Genomic DNA, 6335 nt, shown 5'->3' with positions numbered 1-6335 from the left:
GCTCACCCAATGAACGCTGCAGCCTATTGCTGCAGTGCCGCGTGTCTGCCAAAACGTTGTCAGCGCGCTAAAACATGCAGCCCACATCTCTCACACCACCGCCACGTACCTCAAAGCGCGATGAGGCGTCCAGGGAGCCAATTATACGCACTTCCTTTCCTCAAAATCATCGGAGTCTAGAATGTTGTCAACGCCAACGACAATGAACACTGAACGCCGACGGCAGCTTCAGTGCCGCGTTTCTGCCACAACGTTGTCAATGTCGACGCATGCAGCACACATCTGTCACTACCGCCACGCGACTGAGGTGTCCACTGTCCGAGGGGGGGGGGGGGCAGTTATGCGCCTTTCCTTTGCTTTCGAAGCTCCCGCTCTTTATCGGTTTCGGCGCAGCTCCGGAGCGGCTGAAGGTCAAAGTGACGGAGTCGGCGAAACTCGCGGAACATGGCGTAGTAAATAAAGCTTTCGCTTTAAAATCACCAGGATAATTTATCGCTATTTGACCAATAACCAACACCAATATGTCCTTGTTAAGGCCTATGGAAATCCTCAGGGCCTTCCTACGGACCTCCCATTGGTACAGAAAGCGCGGCCAAAAAGATAAATGAGGAATGTCCGCGGGAGCTTCTACGAACTTCCCGAGGAATTTCGCATGTAGTATGTCCTTTCAAGATTTCGCAAGGACATGCCTATCTGGAGGTCAGTGTTGTCACTGGGCTGCCTGTTTGCATGAGCTCCATACGACTGCAGGTCAACAGTCGCGGCGCACCGGTTCCCGCTTCTGTTCTTCCCTGCAGAAGACCTTTTACCCAAGCGTGAAAGACGATTGTGTGATTCGCGGAGGGGGCAGGTCAATCCAAAAAACCCACCCCTGCCGTCAGGCTGACTGGACACGACGCCTCGACTCCCAGCCCCAATTCGACAGCGTGTACATTTAACCGCTGAAGGCCCACCACACGACGGACGAAATTGAGAATTCCTTCCGCGGAACGCCACGTGACCCTACGTCAGTGGCTCCGACTCGTCCGCGGACTACAGCAGCTCGCATGGCCGCGGTGGTCGGCTAGAGCGGACGATGGCGCGGAAGGACAGAAAAACTATCGAAACCGCGGTTCTCGTAGCCCTCCTGGCCCTTCAGAGCTCTCTCTCCCTATCAAAGCAACGTTTCTTTGAATAGGGAGAGAGAACGTGTGAGGTCGAGGAGGGCTGCGGCAACCGCGATTTCGAGAGTTTTCATGTTCCTCCGCGATGTCATCTATACTTTCGCCTACCATCACCGTTAGTCACCGTCCACCGCGCGCATGCGAGCTGCTGCCGTCCGCGGATGGAATTCATACGATTTCCTCCGCCGTGTGGATGGGCCTTAACCGGTTTTCTACACGAAAAAGGAACTCGACTCGATCTAAACGCTGCTTAGAACTGACTGGACCCGACTTTAGACCCGACAACTCGACTTTCGGACCAAAGCTGCATGGGACGCGAAAAACTGGCAGTGGCTTAACCAGGCCTGGAATTCAGCGAAAAGCAAGCACACTTGCTGAGTCTGACGATCGTACATGGCAGCTCCGCTACACGCTCGCGACAGCCGTTCTATATAAACCCGCACGGCCACGTGCCTATGACGTGATATCACATGTTCTTACGACACTCCCATCGATTTCATCAAGTGGCTTCACATCAACCCACCGGATGTTCTATAATGACAAAGGTCAACCCAAAGGTCACACAATGTCACAGCAACTAAATGTCATGGGTTCGATACCATGACTGCACTATATATGGTCATACACGGCTATCCTTGGTTGAGCTGAAGGTCATTGTGCTGCCTACCCAAAGACTGCTTTACCTAGCGTAGTGAAGCTTTTTCCTTCAATAAGCCCTCTCGACAACGACGCTTTCGGCTGTCTGGGCGGGATTTTCCCCAGCAGCTTTCTCACCCTCCCATCGCAGAACCCTCCCGGTCATCGTGCTAATGGCTTGAGAGTTGGGACTTTTTCGCGTTTAGCAAAACGTTTGTATCGATTCTACCTCAATTGATTTTAGTGTAATAAGGAATGTCTTGCAAAGCACTGCGTCGCGAACAACCAGCGGTACAGTCCAGCTGCAGACCAGAGGCAGCGGTCAGTCCAGAGGAAGGAAGGAAGGCCTCAGACGTTGCTGGCACATACCCACTACGGGGGAGTGGCCATGACACAGGCGGTTAATTGCTGGATACAGGAAAGTTTGACGGGAAAATGAGTGGCAACAGTCCAGAGCACGCACGAGGGACGGAGCGTTCGGTGCTTCTAGTCTTCTTCGTTAAGCGCCAGCTTCTGATGATTCCAAAGCCGAAGGCCTTCTTACAGTAGTAAAATTTTAACACCATGTTCTCCGCAGTTTTCTGGTTTTTTGTGCCGAATTTTGCAGCTGGGCGACATTCCGATTGCAGTGTAAATTTAAAAAATTTCCTATTTCGTGGTCTCAGCGAGATGATTTCTATGGGCAACCTTGCATGTTTGACGTCACAGTTTGCACACTCAATATTCGCTCCGCATTTGCTGAAGGCCAAATTTCGGGCTTGTTTTTGGTTACTCCAGACAAATAATGACCCAAGCTATCGCTTACAACTGACAGTTTAGGCTATCAACACGTACATGAGAGGTTTTGTAACACACTTAACATGAAAGGAGTAAAAAGGGAGTAAGCTGCCCTCTAGCACACTCCCTTTACAGGGCAGGGTATGCCGCCTAAGCACTGAGGTAGACTTTCATCACTATAAAAATACGGAACATTTACTACTGACAACGGAAACAAATTCTATCTTCCAAAAATGCGAAGTTCTAACAGTTACAAGATTTTAATCGATGTTTCAAACAACCTCAATACCTCCTCTGGTGCCGCGTTTAGCCTTATCCCATCGTTAACTGCATCAAGTTACTACGCTTTGCAGTGGAAATATACTTCCATTGCCAACCGTAAGCATTCCGTACATTTACCAATCGAAATCTGCTCCGGAACCTGAAAAAGGAGTGCAATAGAGGACAGCTTACTTCCTTTTTACTCTCTTATAGGCGTATTTGTGTTGAGGTTTAGAGTGCAGTATGTGACGTCATAGGTTCGTCTATCTTGACGTCGCATTGGTCAAAACCCAGTTTCAACAATTCAGCACAGTATTTTGCAAAACGGTACCTGTACCGATTAGAGGGGACTGTGTGGAATGTGGTGCGATTATAAATTCAAAATGTTCAAAAACACCCCGGAGTTACCCTTTAAATATGGCGGCAACATGGGCCTGCAGGGCAGCCACCCAGCACCGAAATGCAAAGATAGATTGCTAAATTCAACATTGGGCTAACCCTCAACTCTTCAGTGGCATGGAGGTGTTAACCAGGACTAGTATGCGAGGCAAGAACCGGCTGGCAAGTTGTGATTCGAAAGAAGTTTGATTTGTACAGTCTTCCACACACCTGTCTTGAGCACACGTATGGCACGCTGTGTTGTGCATTTATGATTGTCGCTGCTGCCTGGCAGGCCCAATATAGCTTTTAAAGACATGAGGGGTTATACATGATTATAGGGAATGTGCATGCACGATAAGGTCTTTCAAGCCCTAGGCCACTCGTTAAATGATGAAAGTACGGTCATCGACAAAAATTCGCAAGATCAGAGCTTATAGAAAAAAAAATATTTCTGCATTGCCTCGCTAGTCAGGCAGATTGTATATTGTCATACCAGATAAATCATGCATGCTCCTCATGCTTCGATGCATTTCGATCATCTCCGGTGCCTGACCGCACCGCAATGTTTTTTCCCATGAATCTGCATCCCGCAAACTTTTGTCCACGACTGTAATCCCCGGTGCACAATTCGAGCGGTCTAGACAGGTGTGTGGACGACTGTATGAGTTACTGAGCTGGCAATAGACTTTTGTGGCTACACAGCAGAAGATACAGGCGCAAGGCAATGGTTTCCTAAGTCTCCTTCTGATCAATTTTTCAGACTTTGAACTAGGTAGTCTAGAACTTCGAGCGGTGCTCTGGATACATAGCAACCGGAGTGCAATTTTGAAGCAGGTACTGGGTTTCATGAAAAATGCCTGTGTTCGGATGCATTCGCATTGATGCGCAAGTGACGAAACTGCGCGCAGAGTAACTACTGTGCAATAATGTGCTTTATTTTTTTCTCCCACAGGACACCGTTCCAGCTCTAGGCAAGCTTGCTCATGTCTGTACAGCTCTTGTACAGTACGTATACAAGAATGGCACCTGCCACAGACCTGCATGTCGCTGACATGTAGACTTTTTCCTTCGCGCAGTCTTGTTCTCAAGACAGAATATAGCCAATCTACCTTTCCACTTGATTTTAATTCTCCCGCATAAGAATCATGATGAGGGACAAGGCACGTCATAATGTGGCAAGCATCATCCTATGCATCACGTAGATGTGCATGCCCGACCACACTGATATAATCACTGGGCGCTTTTTATTGTGGTTGATGAAGTTCCAATCATAGGTGGGCTAGTGAAGTTAGGTCAGGATGATAATTCTAATGATGGGATCAGTGCCCTGTGAAGTACACCAGTTCCAGTGTCTACCTCCATAACTTCTCTCCTGTAAGTTTCTACACTGCTTTTTCTTGGTAAAGCCCTCTCACATGCCAACTCAGAGTCATGCTCAAGAAGAACTGGTTTATAAGAGGCAGAGAAGACAGGTGGCCCAAATAGCAGAATACACCCATTAAAAGTAGTGTGTGCTTATGTTTGCAGCACACTGGGCTGTGCAAACTTCAGTAATGAAAGTATGTGGAAATGAAGAGCTTAAGAACAGCATGAAAGTCCACAGAATTCCCATACTTTACGTTTCCATCTAATGTACTTGCCCAGACATTGTTTTCTGTATGTTTAAATTAATAAACTATCTATGCAGGTGCTGCACATTTGATAAAGCTGCACAAAGAATGCATTACAAACACCAGTAATGAAATAGTACAAGTAATTTTGCTGCAGCGATTGGCTTAATGCCCTTTCGGAATTGTGTGCACACGGTTGGTTAAATGAACAAGCTGTGCTTGTCACAAGTTCACAGCAATGCCACTGCAACACTGTGAGGAATCCAATGTTATGTTACCTCTAAGCAGAAAAGTAAAGATGTGCAGCCAATTAAGAGCAAATTTAGTAGTAGAGGAAACACTCTATTTAAATGCCAGTACAAAAGAATCAAGTCCATACAATACCCACAATAAAAGTGGTTAAACTTGACTCCCAAGTTCGTCGAGGACCCCTTCAGGATACATAAGGAATGCACAAAAAATACTGCTCTTCCACTCAGCGCTATCTCTGAGCACTACATAACATCTTAGTGAATGCAAAAGACACTGAGCACAATGGTGAACACAGTGACTCTCAAAGATGTGCACCAAACAGGAAGCATCAGAACTGCATTCTTATATGCAAACAGGCTGTGGTGATCTTTATGAGCAACACATATATACATTCTGTTACAGGCAGATCACAAGTGATGGTTATGGTTATGATTAATGTGTTTACTTGATGAAGTGTCATGATAAAATCAAAACTTCGGTGCTTTTTGATAGATGAAGTAAACAGCAAACACAGATAATGACTGAAATGCACACATTAAACAAATAAAATATTGGTTTAGATGTGTGCTGAGCAGCCTATTGCAAGAAACATCAACCAGGTGCAGCATGACATTTCTGTGCCTCAAAAATCCATCAATTTGGCAAAGCTTTCTAGGCCTGTGCATACAGACTGGTCAAATTACCTTGCATAGTTTATGTGCATTTAGGGCTCTTCATTTATGGTAAGATCCAACTTTTTCCTAAATTGTTCCCAAAGCAAGTTTTACAATATTTGGTTAAACTGAATTTCTACCAGCACCAGCACCAGGTGAGGAACTACACAGAAACAAAGAGCTACATGAAACCCAAAAGAAGGGTTTGTCGAGTATTACCGTATTTAATCAATGTCACCCTCCTTCAACCTTGTCCAAGTCCTTGTCATTCAAGGAAAGGCTAGAAGGCTATACCTAAGAAGTTGAAAGCTGCTCATGTAAATGGAACACCCAGAATACAGGTTGGCACCATTGCATTAGGCGCTGTTTCACATGTTGTTTTCTCTTATACAGCTGGTATTCTAAATGGCAGCGGTGGTAATAAAGAGGATATTTTTGCAGTTTGACTACATCTGTGCCTTAGCAGAACTCAAATGGACATTCTACAAATGCAGGTCATGAATCTGGTAGTTAATTATTGGAAACAAAAAAAAACATGACCTCATGAAAACTTAGTTGATGCAACCTAGCTTTTATAGCTCATTTGCATAATTAAACAGTTT

Source organism: Amblyomma americanum, chromosome 1 (assembly GCF_052857255.1).
Source record: "Amblyomma americanum isolate KBUSLIRL-KWMA chromosome 1, ASM5285725v1, whole genome shotgun sequence".
In the NCBI taxonomy this organism is placed as follows: Eukaryota; Metazoa; Arthropoda; class Arachnida; order Ixodida; family Ixodidae; genus Amblyomma; species Amblyomma americanum.
The sequence above is the reverse complement of the archived record's forward strand: the minus strand, read 5'-3'. Positions refer to the sequence as shown.